Genomic DNA, 17,633 nt, shown 5'->3' with positions numbered 1-17,633 from the left:
TGCCAATTCTCATGTTGTGGTTAGTGATTAGTATAGAGATCCTTGACCACCAACCTTTGCCAAGACCTTTTTAGTTGTTAGTTTATTTTCATTGCCATTTACTTTTCATGTTTCTTATCCAAAAACCCCAAAATACCTCATAACCAATAACAAGACACTTCATTGTAATTCCTAGGGAGAACGACCCGATGTTCAATACTTCGGTTTATAAATTTAGGGGTTTGTTACTTGTGACAAACAATCTTTTGTATGAAAGGACTATTGTTGGTTTAGAAACTATACTTACAACGAGATTTCAATTGTGAATTCTAAACCACACAAAAGTCTAATCATCAGCTTCTGCAGGCATTTTCTTTAGGTAGAATGGTCCAGTGACATCTTTGATAGCTCAAACAGACCATCATGGAATATATCCAGGATGGTCCATTCTGAAAGCATGTCAGAAGGACACTTTTTGGTCAGTTCCTTGTATCTCTCCCAAGCTTCATAGAGGGATTCACCTTCTTTCTGTTTGAAGGTTTGAACATCCACTCTAAGCTTGCTAAGCTTTTGAGGAGGAATGAACTTGGCTAAGAAATCTGTGACCAGCTTATCCCAAGAGTTCAGGCTATCTTTAGGTTGAGAGTCCAACCATACTCTAGCTCTGTCTCTTACAGCAAATGGGAAAAGCATAAACTTGTAGACCTCAGGATCAACCCCATTGGTCTTAACAGTATCACAGATTTACAAGAATTCAGTTAAGAACTGAAAAGGATCTTCAGATGGAAGTCCATGAAACTTGCAATTCTATTGCATCAAAGAAACTAATTGAGGCTTTAGCTCAAAATTGTTTGCTCCAATGGCAGGGATTGAGATGCTTCTTCCATGTAAGTTGGAATTTGGTGCAGTAAAGTCACCAAGCATCTTCCTTGCATTGTTATTATTTTCGGCCATGTCTCCTTCTTTTTCGAAAATTTCAGTAAAGTCCTCTTCAGAGTGTTGTGTTTTAGCTTCTCTTAGCTTCCTCTTCAGAGTCCTTTCAGATTCCGGATCAGCTTCAACAAGAATGTTCTTATCCTTGCTCCTGCTCATGTGAAAAAGAAGAGAACACAAAAGAAAGTATGGAATCCTCTATGTCACAGTATAGAAATTCCTTATGTAAGTATAAGAAGAGAAGAGTAGCAAAAAGAAACAGATAAGAATCTAAATACAGGGGAGAGGAATGGGTTCGAATTCTTGAGTGAAAGAGGGGTGTTAGTAGATGAATAAATAAACAGAAGGGGATGAGAGATGAGAGAATTCGAAAATTAAACAAAATTAAAATAAAAGTATTTTTGTTTTTTTTAATTTAAAATTAAAATTAAAATTCAAAATTAAGAAAAGAAATAAAATTAAAATTAAAATTTAGAATAATTGGTTAATTAAAAAGGAACTTTGAAAAATGAGGAAGGTGATTTTTGAAAATTAGAGAGAGAATTAGTTAGGTAGTTTTGAAAAAGATATGATTGAAATAGTAAACTTTTTTAAAATCAAACAAAAAGTCTAGTAGTTAATTGAAAAAGATTTGAAAATCAATTTTTGAAAAGATAAGGAGTTAGAAAAGAAGTTAGAAAAGATTTTGAAATTGATTTTGAAAAAGATGTGATTGAAACTTATTTTGAAAAAGATTTGAAAAAGAAATTTAAAAAGATTTGATTTTGAAAGTTAAAGTTGATTACTTGACTAACAAGAAACAAAAAGATATGATTTAAAATTTAAAGATTGAACCTTTCTTACAAGTAACAAACTTAAAATTTTTGAATCAATCACATTAATTGTTAGTAAAGATTTTGAAATTATGAAACAAAATAAGAAAAAGATTTTTGAAAATCAATTTGAAATTTTCGAAAATATAAAAGAAAAAGTGAAAAAGATTTGATTTTTGAAAAAGATTTGAAAAAGATAGAATTTTTAAATTGAAAATTTGATTTGACTCATAAGAAACAACTAGATTTTAAAAATTTTTGAAAAAGTCAAGTCAAATATTCGAATTTTATGAGAAGAAAAGGGAAAGATATTTTTTTGATTTTTGAATTTTTAATGATGGAAGAGAAAAACATGAAAAAGACTCAATGCATGAAAATTTTGGATCAAAACAAATGATGCATGCAAGAACACTATGAATGTCAAGATGAACACCAAGAACACTTTTAAGATCATGATGAACATCAAGAACTTATTTTTGTAAAATTTTCAAGAAAAGAAAACATGCAAGACACCAAACTTAGAAATTTTCAAACTTTAGACACTAACAAATTGAAAATGCATATGAAAAGCAAGAAAAGACACAAAACAAGAAAATATGAAGATCAAACAAGAAGACTTACCAAGAACAAATTGAAGATCATGAAGAATGCAATGCATGAAATTTTGAAAAATGCAAGAAAGAGATAAACATACAATTGACACCAAACTTATGACTTGACACTAGATTCAAGCAAGAAACATCAAATTATTTTTTTGATTTTTATGATTTTATTAATTTTTTTTGTATTTTTTTTTCGAAAATTAATTTTGAAAAAGAAAATAAGGATTTCAAAATTTTCAATAAGAATTCCAAGAATCTGCAATGTTAGTCTAAAGCTCTGGTCCAGGAATTAGACATGGCTTACTAGCCAGCCAAGCTTTCAGTGAAAGCTCCAGTCCAAAACACTAGACATGGCCAATGGCCAGCCAAGCTTCAGCAGATATTGCCTACCTCCCATGTATACAACAACTATGTGTGTAACTGCAAAATGGGTGAAGATCAACAAGCTCTTGTGATGATAAGTTGAAACTCCGGTCCAAAAGATTAGACATGGCTTACAGCCAGCCAGGATTCAACAAATCATCATGAAACACTAGAATTCATTCTTAACAATTCTGAAGAAAAATATATTTTTGAAAATATTTATTTTTAAATTTTTTTTTGAAATTAAGAATAATAAAAACGAAAAGCTTAAAATTAAAATAAATTTACCTAATCTGAGCAACAAGATGAACCGTCAGTTGTCCAAACTCGAACAATCCCCGGTAACGGCGCCAAAAACTTGGTGCACGAAATTGTGATCATCAACAATGGCGCCAAAGACTTGGTACTCTCAAACGTGAATCACACTTTGTCACAACTTCGCACAACTAACCAGCAAGTGCACTGGGTCGTCCAAGTAATAAACCTTACGTGAGTAAGGGTCGATCCCACGGAGATTGTCGGCTTGAAGCAAGCTATGGTCACCTTGTAAATCTCAGTCAGGCGGATTCAAATGGTTATAGAGAATTGATAATTAAAACATAATTAAAATATAAACTAGGATAGAGATACTTATGTAATTCATTGGTGAGAATTTCAGATAAGCGTATAGAGATGCTTTCGTTCCTCCTGAACCTCTGTTTCCTGCTGTCTTCATCCAATCATTCCTACTCCTTTCCATGGCAAGCTGTATGTTGGGCATCACCGTTGTCAATGGCTACATCCCGTCTTCTCTGTGAAAATGGTCCAATGCGCTGTCACTGCATGGCTAATCATCTGTCGGTTCTCGATCATACTGGAATAGGATTTACTATCCTTTTGCGTCTGTCACTACGCCCAGCACTCGCGAGTTTGAAGCTCGTCACAGCCATCCCTTCCCGGATCCTACTCGGAATACCACAGACAAGGTTTAGACTTTCCGGATCTCAGGAATGGCCGTCCATGGGTTCTAACTTATACCACGAAGACTCTAATATCTCAGACTCGGTCCCCCTGTATTAGATATCTAAGAGATACTCATTTTATCTCATCTTCATGTAGAACGGAAGTGGTTGTCAGGCACGTGTTCATAAGTGAGAATGGAGATAAGCGTCACATAATCATCACATTCATCATGTTCTTGGGTGCGAATGAATATCTTAGAATAGGAATAAGCTTGAATTGAATAGAAAAATAATAGTACTTTGCATTAATACTCGAGGAACAGCAGAGCTCCACACCTTAATCTATGGTGTGTAAAAACTCTACCGCTGAAAATACATAAGAACAAGGTCTAGGCATGGCCGAGAGGCCAGCCTCCATGATCTCAGAACTAAACGTCCCAAAGATCCCTGAATACAATAGTAAAAAGTCCTATTTATGCTAAACTAGTTACTAGGGTTACAGAGATAAGTAAATGATGCAGAAATCCACTTCTGGGGCCCACTTGGTGTGTGCTTGGGCTGAGCATTGAAGCTTTCACGTGGAGAGGTCTTTCCTGGAATTAAACGCCAGTTTATAACCTGTTTCTGGCATTTAACTCCACTTTGCAACCTGTTTCTGGCGTTTAACTCTAGAATAGGGCAGGGAGCTGGCGTTGAACGCCAATTTGCGTCATCTAAACTCGGGCAAAGTATGGACTATTATATATTGATGGAAAGCCTTGGATGTATAATTTCCAACGCAATTGAGAGAGCGCCATTTGGAGTTCTATAGCTCTAGAAAATCCTCTTTGAGTACAGGGAGGTCAGAATCCAACAACATCTACAGTACTTCTTCAACCTCTGAATCTGATTTTTGCTCAAGTCCCTCAATTTCAGCCAGAAAATACCTAAAATCACAGAAAAACATACAAACTCATAATAAAGTCCAAAAATGTGATTTTTATTTAAAAACTAATAAAAATATATTAAAAACTAACTAAATCATACTAAAAACTATGTAAAAATAATGCCAAAAAGCGTATAAATTATCCGCTCATCACAATGTCAAGCTAATGACAATAAAAGAGTGCTTCATGGGAGGCAACTCATGCATAGTATCCTTTAATTTTTATGCTTTGGTAGTTAGAAATAAAATGTTTCTTCTTATGCACTCAAAGAAACAAAAATCAATTGTCACAGAAAGTTATTAAGGTTGCATGTAGCCTATGATAAACACCAAGTTTGGTGTGAATAAAGACACTTTATGATAGCTTCATGAGTCATTGATATTAATTGAGTCTATCTAAGTGAATTAATTAATTAATTCTGCAGCATATTGTCACAATCTAAGTTTGGTGTTCACATAAGCTACACAAATATTAAATTTTGAGACAAGCGATTTAATGCCTTTAAGCATAAAGAAACAACATTAATTAATTGTTCTCATTAAGAAGTAGAGTTAGATTTGTCTTCCATTAATTTTTATTATTTTTTTTAAAAGATGAGTTGATGCTTTGTTTTATCTTGCAGGAAAACTAAAAAGAAGGTGTGATGGAAGCAAGGAGGGTATTGGAGCATAGTGGGGTCACATGGGCAAAGGAAGAACCGGACAACATAAGGAATCACATGGCCTGGAGTTTTGTGCCTTGGGAAAGGCACCCTGACATGCATTAGCTAGCTAGGACACCTGCACTCCAAATGTCATGACCAAGCTATAATCACTGCCACAACCAATCTCAATTCTTATCTTCAGTCCACCTCCTCATATGAGCCATCTATCCTTACAATACTCACTAAATCCTCACCTTCCATTTCAAAGTGGCCGAACACAAACCTCCTTTGTCTTGCTCCAATAACTCATTCCATTGCTTTAAATTGGCAAGCAGCTTCCCTTTTGCTCACACATCTTTGCTGTATTCACATATTTGCTTTATTCATCACCAACTCCTCTGTCCAAAACCGAACACACTTTTTCATACACCGCAAGTCACCTTTCTTCTCAAGCCTTGCTCTGTTCAAGATTCTTTTCTCAATTCTACATTATCACTTCAAACCGTATTCATACACCTTATTCTCCCAAACCTTTCTTCTTAGCTTTACTCATAATTTCTCTTGTGCTTGAGGACAAGCACCATTTAAGTTTGGTGTTGGAAGACTCGGCCTTCTCCTCTCCATTCAATGGCCTCACCAAGTTCTAAAAGAAGAAAAGGAAAGCAACTGGCTGAACCACCCACTTATGATAAAAAGAGATTCAAATCTCACTTCCATGAACTCAATTATCATGGGTGGATGGAGAATAAGGAAGTCATCCCCGAAATAGGATTTAGATTGCAGGAAGGTGAATATCCTATAATGAGAGAAGTGATAGAAAAGAGAAGATGGGAGTTCTTATGCGATCCAGAGATAGACATAAGTGCAACCCTTGTAAGGGAGTTCTATGCAAATGCAATCAGTGAAAACAAAACCAGCCCTCCCTACAAGAGTTATGTGAGAGGGATAGAAGTAGACTTCAGCCCAGCAACAATCATGAGGGTTCTACAAATAAGAGCAATACCATTCAGAGAGCCCAGTTTTGAAGAAAGAATGAAGGGCAAAAATGATCCCGATGAGATAGTGAATGATATATGTCTGGAATGTAAAGACTGGGTGAGAGATTCAAATAATAATCCATGCCACTTGAAAAGGATTGATCTCTCACCTGAATGCAAGGGTTGGTATAAAATAGTGAGAAGATCAATCTCCCCCACTGCAAACACTTCAGAAATCACAATCAAGAGAGCAATCATGATACACTGCATAATCAAAGGGGGAAGGGGGATAAATGTGCCATAGCTTATAGCAGACAGCATTCAAGAGCTAGCCGAGGACAGTAATAAATCAACCAGACTCAGCCACTCAAGTACCATATTACGTCTGTGCAATAGGGCAGGAGTGCTTTTTGAGAACCAAGACACAGATTGGGTGAAGGAAGGCAAGCCTATTACTAAGATGAGGATGGACAATGTCAGTAGCACTCAGGGTGAGAGAAGACCTCAGAGAAGAAGAAGGGAAACACAATTAGAAGAGGGACAAGCTTCTAGTACAATTGATTTAAGCCAAATTCAGAGTGCCATTAAAAGACTGTCTCAGCAATATATGAGGGCTCAAGAGCAGCAACAAGAGCAATACAAGGAGTCAGGAGCAGCAACAAGAGCAATATATAAAAATGATGGAACAACAAGAGAATTTCTAGCTAAGGATGATGGATCAGCAAAGGGATTTTCAAGCAAGACTACTGGACCAGCACAAAGAACAATTTGATCAATTCCAAGAGTCTTTCAAAAAAATATCTTATCAACAAGATCAACTTGAAGGGTACCTTGATAACTTGTTGGCTTGGAAAAATATATACCACACAGCTGAGGAGGCTAGACACTTGGACAGAGTGGAATATGATGTGGATACCCAAGCCAAGCTTGACTACCTCATTTTCAGTATGCCTATATTAAATAAGGAGACTATACCATACCTACAGATCAAGCCACTAGAAGGACAACTAGCAAGAGCAAGAAAAAACGGGGAAAGAATGAAACAAAAATTGAAAGATGCTGGACTGTGGGATGAGGTAGAACAAACTGGAAAACGACAAGAGGAAAACAAAAAGAAAAAGTAGTAGTCAAAGAATAAAGAGAAGAAAGGAGAATCAAGCAAAGGGAAGGGCTACAAGAACTAGAGGTGGTGAAGCTCCTTTCATAGTGTTAGTAAATAAGGAGGATGCATATCTGAAAAATGATATGCCTTCCAAGTTTTTTTTTATGTTCTGCACTTTTATGATTGGTTGTTTTACTTGTGTGACACTCATATCTGTTTAGCATAGTTCCTTTGTAGCTTAATAACTTGTGTGACACTCATTTCTAGTATGCCTATATTAAATAAGGAGACTATACCATACCTACAGATCAAGCCACTAGAGGGACAACTAGCAAGAGCAAGAAAAAACGGGGAAAGAATGAAACAAAAATTGAAAGATGCTGGACTGTGGTATGAGGTAGAACAAACTAGAAAACGGCAAGAGGAAAACAAAAAGAAAAAGCAGCAGTCAAAGAATAAAGAGAAGAAAGGAGAATCAAGCAAAGGGAAGGGCTACAAGAACTAGAGGTGGTGAAGCTCCTTTCATAGTGTTAGTAAATAAGGAGGATGCATATCTGAAAAATGATATGCCTTCCAAGTTTTTTTTATGTTCTGCACTTTTATGATTGGTTGTTTTACTTGTGTGACATTCATATCTGTTTAGCATAGTTCCTTTGTAGCTTAATAACTATAATGCTTGATATCTCACAGCACCATACTCTTGAAAAATTGCTTGCACTCAATATTTCTAGGAATGCAAACAGAAAACATTTCTTTGAAAAGAAGGATTGAAGAATCCCAAAAAATGTTGAGGCAAGTAAAAGATTAAGAGGAGTGGTGGTTCTGATTGTATGATTATGTATTGAGGTTGCATGTTTGTGAAAACCTGTGTGGGAGCTCATAGGCAAGAAATGAAATTTGGAGGAGTGTTATGGAAAATCTCAAAAATCTATTGATCCAAGAAGCAATAGTAAAAGAAAACAAAAGAGAAAGAAAAACAAAGAACAAGCCCAAGGCTCTGAGCATCAATTACTAGGAATTAGAAGAAAGATACAAAAACTCAAAGAGTTAATATTCTAGTGACATGCTTGTGGTGGGTTTGTGTCAAAGAGAGAGGTCTGAGCTAGTAAATCCTAAGGGGTGCTTCATCACCTAATACCTTAATCCAAGTGGGTTGGGAGTATTGATTGAAAACTTATCTTAAAGGGCCACTTTGAGACATGACACCTAGAGTCAAGGCTGAGATGAATAAATGCCGCTTCAAGGTGACTATCTATAAAGAGATTTCCATAATACAATTCGAATGAAAGTCCTAAAACCTAAGACTTCAAAATATAGGGACTAATGAGCACTGGAATCCTTACATGAGCATATAATTCATAGTTCACCCCACTATCACTTAATCACTTCACTCAGCAAGGCATTATGAGCTATCCTTCAATCCATTCCAAGTAAAAGAAACTTGTGTGCATAATTCTTTTCTTGCGTGAGGACAAGCAAGGTTTTAAGTTTGGTGTTGTGATGCATTCGCAATTTGTTTTAGATTAGCTAGTTAGTTTAAGTAGTTTTAGCTTAATATCATGCATTTTATTCAAAATAAAAAAGCATTTGAATGAAGTTCTCATTATACATTAATATGTCAAAGGCTAAGTGATTTTGTGGTTGATTCTATGCAAATGACATAAGGAAAGTGTTAAATACTTGAATTTTAAAAATTTGAGATGCAGAGCTTTGATGAGATGTTGTTTTGTGATCATGGCAGGGGAGATAAGCGCTACGCTCATTTGAAGAACGCTACGTTCCCCTGCAGCACACCCCTAGGCGCTACGCTCTCTTTCAAAGAGCGCTACGTTCTTCAGCGACGCATACACGTATGTGACGCGTACGCGTGGAACAGCATCTTCGAAGGGCCACGCATACGCGTGGATAACGCGTTCGTGTGAGAGGGATCTACGCTCTTCAGCCAAGAGCGTTACGCTCTTTTTCAAAGAGTGCCTGCGACAACCTTCAAAGTTGGATTCAAAGTTTGGCTGGCGACGTGTACGTGTCAGTGACGCGTACGCGTGGGTGTGGCATTAGTGAAGGGTCACACATACGCGTGGATATGTGAGCGCTATGTTTTCCTGAAAGCGCTACGTTCTCCTGGAGCAGGGTATCTTTTTCCAGGTACAAACTTACAAGTTCACCTGAAGCAGCCATTGAACTAGTATAAATAAGGTACATTTGGAATCATGAAGGACTTCTTCTGGATCTTCTTTTTTGGTTTCTTTTTCTTTTCAGATCTCTTTTGTACTTTTGCACTTTTGAAATTTACCTTCTGCTGAGACTCTACTTTCTGTTTACAATTTTATTTTCCAGTTCTGAATTTTACTTTTCAGTTTTCATTTTGTTTTGTTTCCAGTTTTATTTTCTCTTTCTTTTCTATTTTTAGTCTAATTTCCAATTTGAGAATTTTGTTTAAACTTAGAGCTATGAATCACTGAACCCTATTTTCACTAGGGAGAGGAGCTCTGTTGGTTTTCAATGAATTAATACTTCTTCTTTTCTTCTCGATTCAATTACTATCGAGAGAGGGATTGAATCTATTTGAATTGTGTGATAAACTTGAGAAAGGAGTCATAGAATTCAGTTTGGGATTTATCCTCTCATGATTCTCCTGATTGATATATTCTGGGTTGGTATGTGAGATGTAACCACCCTGAATTGAAATCCTGAGAGTTATGTGGTCTTTGGATTAGAAACTGAACTTCATCTCTTCTCATGACCAATTAGATCACGAGAGTGGCAATTGATTGTGTTGAGAGAAATTGAGTCACCAAGAGATTGGGACTTAATTATTTACAATCTTCCATAGATCTATTCATATGATTGAGAAGGAATTGATCACCATTAATTCATGAGAAATCAACATCTTTGATCCCTAGTGATCTCACCCATTATCAATCTTTACTTCTATTCTTTTAGATTTCATGTTACCCAGTACCCAATTCCCTTGTTTACATTCTTGCAATTTACAATTTCTGTCAATTACATTCAGCTTTTACTTACTTGCAATTTAAGCTTCAGTCATTTACATTTCAGTTCTTATTTTCTTGCACTTTAAGTTTCTGTTCTTACATTTTCAATCATTAATTTTATTCTCATTTACTTTTAGTCATTTAAATTCATTGTCATTTATATTCCTGCATTCTACTTTCATGCTTAAGTTAACAAGAAACCATACCAAAAATTGTTTCCCTAACTAGAGCATCATTTAACTAAAATTGCTTAGTCCACCAATCCTCATGGGATCGATCTCACTCTTAGTGAGTTTTATTACTTGATGCGACCCGGTATACTTGCCGATAGTAATTACGTAATAAATTTAATTTTTACGTATCAAGTTGACAACATTCCAATGGAAGATTCACATGAAAGGGGTCGACAAACTTGGCAAGACTATGCCAGGCAATGAAGACAAAAGATGAGCGAAGAACAGAGGCAGCAACACCTTGCCAGAAGGCGTGCCTGTTACTGAGAGAGTATTAGACGAGGAAAACAAATCGATACATCGAGTGGAACTAACATGACAACACCATTACAAGATATCACAAATACACCCGTTCATCAATATTCTGTATCAGGTACTCTAAGTTATACTTCCCATTAATAAATTTATGTTGTTAGTTTATCATTTAATATAAATTATTTTTTACGATATATCTATATTACTGTACTTAGTACCAATTATATATAATTTATCTCTTGAGTGTACCCTTAAATGATAAAATTACACTATTTTCATCTTAGTAATAATTTTTCTAAATATACAGATACTCACAATAACAGCGGAGCTGGTTCAAGTAATATACCGAATGGTCCAAATATGGGTACTTTTATTATTTGGTCCAAATATGGGTACTTTTATTTAATAGGTCCAAATATGGTCCAAATATGGGTACTTTTATTTAATTAATAATAATTTATTTTTCTTTAAATTTTAATTCAATAAATCTTTTATTATTTGCCTAAATAATATTATTATAGATATTATTATATTGTCTTAATGTACTTTACATAATTATAATCTCAATTATTAGATAATTTAATAATTTTTAATATAATATTATATACGTATAAAATTTATATAACTGTATTATTATAAGAAAAATATATATGTTTAATGTTTAATAATATATTTGTTATTAAATTTTCTGACTCTGTAACAAAAAACTTAGTGGATAATTCTGGTATTTTTTTTTAAATTTTTTCTACAATTTAGCTTGCCATTTAATTTGAATTATTTCTACAATATCTCTATGTTAATGTACTCTTAGTACTATTTATCTGTAATTTCTCTATCGAATGTACTCTTAAGTTCTCAACATACATTATTTTTAATTTAATAATAAATTTTTTAAATATTTGAATACTCATAATAAAAGCGAAACTGATTCAAGTAATAGATCGAATGGTAATAAATATGGGTAGGACTCTTGTATATTTATTTAATTAATAGTAATTTATTTTTTCTTAAATTTTAATTCAATAAAACTTTCATTATTGTCCTAAATAATATTATTATAAGAATAAATAAAATGTTCCCACCGTATCATTAAAAAAAATTATATTAGATATATGTTTAATAATATAATTGTAACTTAAATTTTTTCAGTGTATAACAAAAAAAATTTGCATATAATTTTGATATTTTTCTATACTTTTCCTTCTAAAAATTAGATATATAAGAAGTGGCAATTTGTTCACTACATAAATTTAAATTGATAAATTTACTATTTTTAATATAATTAGAAAATGGATTAATACAGATAGATTTACAGACAGATTTAGTCTTTATTACAGACGGAATTTTGGTTACCGATGGATTTTGTCCCTCTGTAAAAGCCCCGTCGGACATTATTTACCGACAAATTTTTTTCCGTCGAAAAATTACTGACGGATTTTTACCATTTACCGACGGATTTTTCCCTCTGTAAATTCTCCATCCATTTCCCGAAGGCGACGAACTTTCCGATGGATTTTCCGTCTGTAGTTACAGACGGATTTTCAGACGGATTTTCTGTCTGTAATTATAGACGAATTTTTCGACAGATTTTCCGTCTGTAATTTGAACTTTTGGAAAATCATCTCACATTCTGATTACAGATAGAAATCCATCTGTAAATTCGTCTGTAAGATAAAATAGAATATTTTTTATTTTTCTAATTACAAAATAAACTTGTTTTCATACAAAATAAATATAAATTTAATACAAATTTTTATCTAATTTATATTCGAATATTTATAATATTTCAAAAAAAAATAAACAAATTCATCGTATTATGAAGTACTATAAACAAGCAAGTCAATATAATTCAAAATATAAACAAAATAGCGGCTGCGGCAGTGTTGCGAGAACCTCTATGACCCTTGACACCTTTACCCTTGACCCGAGGAGCCATGACTTACATATATATTAAAGACAATATTAAAACAATATTAAAGACAAATAAATACTTTATTATCTGATATTTATTTCTGAGCAACCCAGCAATGATTTCTGTGCGTGGCTGCACACCACACAGTGTAATGTGTTGTAGATCCGATTGGATATTGAGTGAGAGACTCTAATCAATTATTTAAACAAGTTAAGATGGTGATTCAGGATATAGCTGTCTCCAATTTTTAGTCCTTATCCTCTGTCTATCCCCTAATAACAAGTGTGCCACAAGTTATACTTACCATTACAAAATGTAATGTGATGTACCACCGTCTACATACATTTATTATTCATTTTTTAAATAAATAATAAAAATAAATGCGATATTTAAATATTTATCTCATTGAAGAGACCAAATAGTGAAATTCAGTTACAAAAAACATGAATTAGTCTATTTTATAATACTTGGATTGGTAAGAGTCTTGATGGGCCACCCTAATCCCTAATCTCCTAACATGACCCTACCTGAATCATTGAGTCAACTATATATACTAAGTTCAGCTATAATCAATTTCCATCCATATTATCAATTAGTCAACAGAATATTCCATGTTTTCTATAAACTCCTCAACCTTGTCATAAAACTCAGGTTTAATACCTCTTCTTGTTAGGTTCAACCTATCATACATCCACACTCGATGGTGCCAAGACATTTTTTACAAATTCGATATTTTTAGTACCTATAAATCATCCAACACAAGCAATATTTCATCTATCATATAACATCCTATCAATATTTAACCATATCAATATTTTCAATGCAATACAAGTAGCAACACAACACAAGTAATATTTCATTTATCATACAATACCCTAGAAATCAATGAAGTTTACAACACAAGAATTGTACTAACCTTAACTCCAAGCAAAAATTTGAAGGGATTGGACCAAAAATCTCTGAGCGAACACACAAATTAGTCTTCTAATAATCAACTACTATGCAATGACAGAGAGAGAGAGAGAGAGTGTGTGTTAGAGTATTATTTTTATAAAATCAACACACAAATTTATGAATATTTATAAAATAATATTTCAAGATTAAAGTAATATATATTTGACTAAAATATCTTTTACTAACTATATATAAAAAAGAAAATTAAAGATTATAGATAAGTTTATAATTCTTATGTGAAATCGTGTCCAGCAAGTCAAGAATTTAGAAGAAACAAGAAGAGAATGTGTATAGATTGCAGAACGGTGAATCTCAAAGGAATAGAATGATAAATGAAGTTATTAATTAAAAATTATTAAATATTTTAACATATTTAATTAAATTATTATTTAACGTTCTTAACTAATAACTTCTTTAATAATATAGGAAACGCTTGAGTACTTTCAATTTGTATATCAGCAAGTTCAATTTCTGGGGTCTAATAATTATGCATGCCTAATTAAGAAACTAAATTAAATTAAATAAACTAAGGTCAGGAATGCATGCATTTGGCAGTAGTTCAACCCGTTTGAGAGAGTAACATATATTAATTACTATGACAATAACAAAACAACGTGAAGTGTGTGGGAATTGATGATGATTTCCAAGTACTGACAAACAAATCAAAGTATAGTGTGATAAAGATACGAACTAAATTAATACAATAAAATGGAAACTAGGTAGTAAGCTACATAGCAAGCTCTTTCATATATTTATAGTAGTTAGTCTGATGCATAAAAGTAATCAAAATATGAAATAATCATGTTATTATATATAAGCAGAACAATCAATCCTCATCAAGTAATAATCTTACATATAAAATTAACGCCTAGTCCAACATTGCTAGTCACAAATAATTAATATAGAAGGCATGTATATAGAATTGGCCATCATCTTAAATTTCTGCAGAATGTAACTAACTAAATCAAATTCTGCAGGAACAAATTCTAAAGGAACAAGTTCTACATGATAAAAGGAGCATCTGGATGGAGGCCATTCTCATTTGACTTGTCCTGGAAGTACATTGTCTTCCTAAAGTTAGATAATCAATTCACAAAATGAAAATCCTTACTGAGGATAAGAAATGCTTCAGTTAGTACATACGCATATATAATATTATAATATAGTATACTTGTATTATATTGCATATTCATAGCCGGTTAACAGAACTAATTCTTAGACCGTCATAAAATCATATGTTGTCACATAGATAAAAGTGAGGTTTCTTTCAGAAGTGATCCGTGTGAAAGTCATAAGTTTTTGTCTATGTACCAGAACCTGATATTAAGGACAACTTATAATGCCTTATGAATATGATAGATCATAATAATCCTCCATTTTAGACATGGATATTTTGTAATAATCATTCTAATGTAATGAGAGAAAGAGAGAGAGATCATACAATGTTTGGCATGTAAAAGCCTTGGGGAACAGCAAAATAGTGAAGTAAGTAGTATTTTTCCCAAATAGCTAAGCTTCTGTCCAAAACAGATTGGGTCCTCTGCCGAACGCAATCAACTCCCTTTTTCACAAAAACCAAAATAATGGCATGAACCACACTTAGCATAACTATCATACTCTCAAATTTCCATTATCACAACAAAATTAATGCTAACTGGTAAAATTCTGTTCAGTTCAGCAGAACAGTTACCTTTTTCAGATCTTTAGATTTTTGTATGGAGCCTTCAGAGTTCAACTTGGTTGATGCCTCTCTGAAATCATAGAATTACAAAACCGATTAAAACAAACAATGATATTTCAGAATTGAAAGTGAAAAAATAAAGGAGAAAAATGGAGTGTTTGAGGGTGTTACTTACTAAATCAAATTCTGCAGGAACAAATTCTAACAGAAGAAATCAAAGAGCTAAACCAAAAGGTTGTGTGACGCAGCAATGGTCAATGATCTTTCTCTAAAAAATTTATAAGATATAACTCTGATTTACCTTTTTAACTATTTTGCAAATGCAGGGCAACCTTATCCATCAAAAAAATTTGGAACCTTTTAAGAAAGTAAACCTGATGCAGGAAGAAAACACACAATTATGCAGAAAGATAGTCCAGCTTGGTTACTCTATATAGGAAAACACACAATTATGCAGAAAACATTATTTCCTTATGTAAAGGTGGTAGATTTTCATTTATTCTTAGAGCTACCTATAAAACTTGTACATGATAATAAAGTAACAAAAAATGTTGAGCATATGAATGCAAGCAGTTCTGGCCTTACTTTATGCCTCAAAAATTGTACGTTCTGCATATACTCATTACTTAGTAGTTAGTATTATATAAGATTGAATAGATATTTTCCAGAAATTTTTGTGCTAATGTGTATTCAAGAATTCAGATAATGTTTATTGAATCAGATAGCTATTTCTGCCTCGGAAAATAAGATTGTATCTCATGCAGATTCATTACTTAGTATTGTGCAGATTGATGCAGTTTTTATCAGAAAATATCAATTCATCTTTAATATTCATAGTGTTTTCTTCCTCAGAAGAGACTAAATCAAAGGCAAATGCTAGCTTAATCCCAATTAGCTAATTATACGCTAAACACCTGCTTAACATTAAATAATGAAACACCAAAACAATAGTAATTACTTCAGTTGCTTCTTAGTAATTACTTCAGTTGCTTCTTCCTGAAATTAGAATGGGAGATTTGGGAATTCTTACATAGTTATGCTTATGTACAATATAAGTAGCTAAAAATCCCAAATTGCAAATGGACAAGTCAAAGGAAGTCAATAAGTGAAATAAGATAAATGTCGTTAAAATTAGGGTTATATTGAGAAACTCAAGTGGTATTAAAGGGGAAGAAATTGAGATCAGCGTGAAAAAAACTTACAGATTGATGTGAGCGAGAAAACTCGAAATTCATTATGGATCTGCAACCTAGGTGCTCTGTCATGTAAGGGAGAGGTTCGTAAATGCACTAAAAAGAATTAAAGGAAGCAGAGATTAAATCACAAAATCAGAAATGAAATCACAAAATCAAAGGCAAACGCTAGCTTAATCCTAAATAAAAAATGGCGAGGAGCAGAGAATCAGAAACAACGCACGGCGAGGAGGGGAGGAACCCTTCGCGACGGCGATGCCACGAGCTTAACTCAGAACTTCATGCGATAGCGAGGAGAGGAGGAATGATGCGAAGAGGGCCGAGTAGAGCTTCCACAGATGACGAAGGTACCCACGGTCTATCCCCGCCGGCGGCGACAGCACCTTCTACCGGAGGAGAAGAGTTCGAGGGATGAGGGCTGCTGGAAACGTTCAAATGGAGTGTGAATGGGTGGTGATAAAATTAGGGTTACCTCAACATTTCCGATGGAAAATTTAAATTACAGACGGATTTTCCATCTGTAATAATTTAATAAAACGCAGTGTTTTGTCTATTTAATTACAGATGAATTTTTCGTCTATAACCATTTTCCACGAAAAAAAATAATTTTACCGATGGAATTATTGACGGATTCTATTTTCCGTCTGTAATTTATGCTAATTCATTTTTTCTGTTTTCCGCAAAAAATTCCTCTGAAATTTCGTCTGTATTTTCATGGGATAAAATCCGTCGGAAATATCCGTGTGTAATAACTAATTTTCTAGTAGTGAATTATTATACTACCAGTTTAATATAATTTTTATATTCACGAATTACTTATCTCTAAAGAATAATTATACACTGTAAAATATAATCATTTAAAATACATTATTGTCGTTCCAATAATATGATTGCTATTATTCAGATGCTCATAATAATAGTGGTCCAATTGATATCTAAGAGAATTTTACATTTCATATCTTTTTTAATATTCTACAATTCTTTTAAACGTTTTATTTAATACACAAAAAAGGTTCAAATATTTTTCATAAATATATAATATTGTAAATTATAAATGATAATTTCTTCACTCAATAAATCTATTATACGGTTACACTTGAATCATTTTTCAAATGGTAACTTTTTACAGGA

The 17,633-nt window shown here is 33.3% G+C and overlaps 1 long non-coding RNA gene and 1 other non-coding gene across 12 annotated transcripts; one reads left to right on the top strand and one right to left on the bottom strand.

Moving 5' to 3' along the window:
• The first annotated feature begins 432 nt into the window (after positions 1 to 432).
• Positions 433 to 540, top strand: LOC148553054 (small nucleolar RNA R71). Its single transcript, XR_015892550.1, has one exon. It is a non-coding gene; the product is annotated as a small nucleolar RNA R71 (small nucleolar RNA).
• Positions 541 to 3,907: 3,367 nt separating this feature from the next.
• LOC148553053 (uncharacterized) lies at positions 3,908 to 16,979 on the bottom strand. 11 transcript variants are annotated; one of them, XR_015892014.1, is made up of 7 exons: positions 16,726 to 16,979; positions 15,611 to 16,567; positions 15,319 to 15,379; positions 15,070 to 15,189; positions 14,634 to 14,699; positions 13,591 to 13,672; positions 3,908 to 4,556 (listed from the first exon to the last, which is right to left on the bottom strand). It is a non-coding gene; the product is annotated as an uncharacterized LOC148553053 (long non-coding RNA). The 11 variants fall into 11 exon arrangements; XR_015892015.1 differs by having other exon boundaries at positions 13,591 to 13,669; XR_015892017.1 differs by having other exon boundaries at positions 14,634 to 14,680.
• Positions 16,980 to 17,633: the final 654 nt, after the last annotated feature.

This window comes from Arachis ipaensis, chromosome B7 (assembly GCF_059453495.1).
Source record: "Arachis ipaensis isolate K30076 ecotype BB chromosome B7, ASM5945349v1, whole genome shotgun sequence".
In the NCBI taxonomy this organism is placed as follows: Eukaryota; Viridiplantae; Streptophyta; class Magnoliopsida; order Fabales; family Fabaceae; genus Arachis; species Arachis ipaensis.
The sequence above is the reverse complement of the archived record's forward strand: the minus strand, read 5'-3'. Positions and strand labels throughout refer to the sequence as shown.